Source organism: Prionailurus viverrinus, chromosome D4 (assembly GCF_022837055.1).
Source record: "Prionailurus viverrinus isolate Anna chromosome D4, UM_Priviv_1.0, whole genome shotgun sequence".
NCBI lineage: Eukaryota > Metazoa > Chordata > Mammalia > Carnivora > Felidae > Prionailurus > Prionailurus viverrinus.
Window position 1 is genome coordinate 93,392,137 of NC_062573.1, and position 1,856 is coordinate 93,393,992.

Consider the following 1,856-nt stretch of genomic DNA (forward strand, 5'->3'; position numbering starts at 1 on the left):
GGGTGATGCATGAGGAGGCGGGCTGGGGAGGCAGGCGTGGGACCTTCCCGGGGGTGACCCCACTGCAAGGGCACAGCAAGGGCGTGCCTTAGCAATGGCCCAGCGCCGGGGATGTGGGGGCCACATCCAGGGAGAGGTGGGGTCAGCGTGACACTTCCCGGGCTCAGGCAGTGAGCACAGCCCCACGAACCCTTCCGAAAATTCAGGACAGGCCACAGGCGCTTCCTCGGGGTCCTTGCCCCTCTGTCATGGCTGAAGTCAGGGGCTGGCTTCTTCAGACTGGTTTTCCCAGACCCGGGACAAAGCCGGTGCTTAGAAAATGTGGCCTGCACGATGTTGCCCAGCTGAGGGGCCTCCCAGGGTTACAGGCAGGAGGGGAGACCCTGGGCCTGCCTCGAAGGTGCCAAGGGTCCAGACAGAATGACCTGGAATCCCAGGCAGGATGGGGAGAGGCCCCTGCTGGCTGACCTCCTTGGGAGTGCCGGGCCCCGGGGCTGTGGATGGCGGGAAGGGCAGGGGGGAGTGGGGAGGAGGTCCCCAGCAGGGAGTGGCCCTGGGAGGAAGGGCACGTGGTCAGAGTTCCTGAAGGAACCAGCCCGGCAGACCGCAGCACGGGCCCGGAAGCCCCCCAAACTAAGACAAAGACCTGAAGAGAGAATTTAAACCCTTTGTTACCACTGCAAGGAACGGGGTCCCCCTACCCCGCGCGTCCTTCCCGACTGCAGGGGAGGTCACTGGGCCCCTCGGTTCTGCAGACTGCGTCGCTGGGCTAGGACCAGGGGTCCGCGGCTGGCTCCCGCCGGCCCTGGCGGCCATGCCCCGGGCCCCCCTACCTCCGGAGGGGGCAAGGCGAGCCAGGTCGCCTCTTTGCCCCGAATCTTGGTCCCGCACCCCACATTTCTTCCCACCCGGGTCCGGCACCCCCGGTCGAGCCCCAGACCCTTGTTGCACAGGCAGCACCACCCCGGTGTCCTGCCTCGCCCTCCGCCTGCGGCCCCCTCCCCTCGTATTTATGGCCACTTAATCTGTGTGAGCGGCCAGCCCCAATATATCTCCAAGTATTGATCAGCTTTAGGCTGATAGAAGTTCAAGCTCACAGGGCCTCGCTCTTTGACCCCCAAATAGGGTATGAATCTCAATCGGATAGACTGATATTCGCACACGGCTTCTACCCTGGGCTAGAGGCTGCGGGAAAAATCAATGGAGAGTGCTAATGACTCACGATTTATAGAACGCCTGCCATTTTAATATTAGAATAAATGTTATATTGCGAAGGGAGGGGACACAGGGGGTCTCAGGGAAAATATTTCTTAGAGAGCCTTTTCTGCTGGAAAATGATGTGCGTGGAATTTTATGAAGTCAAATTTATAGACCTCATTTAGGCTTATAATTTAAAACTGCTTAGAGAAAGACATTCAGGAGAGAGCGGGGGTAGGGGGCAGGGGTTGGACAGGCGGGTGGTCCCAGAGCTGAAGGGGGCAGGGAGGCCCAGGGAGGGCGGCCCTGGGGCCCAGGGTGCCAGGCTGTGGCTCCTCTGGGGCCTGAGCAGCTGGGTATCTTGGGGGTGGGGCTGGGGGGCAGCCGGCATGGCAGGATCGGTCCGGGCCAGGGGCCAGCCGCGAGCGGGGGCGGGGGGCGCCAGCCCGTCTCCCCTGCCCGGCCCTGGGCTTGGCAGAGGAAGGAACACCCCAAGAAGGTGAGCCTCCCGGCGGGTGTCCACACCCCCGCGAGGCGAAGCCAGGCACACGTGCGTCCACTCCCCGGAGTCCGCGGGCGAAGGTCTACACCCGCGTCGGCCGCTGCAGGTGCGCACCCACCTGCTCTCAACAGCCTCTCCTTCACCTCCTGCTTTAAAG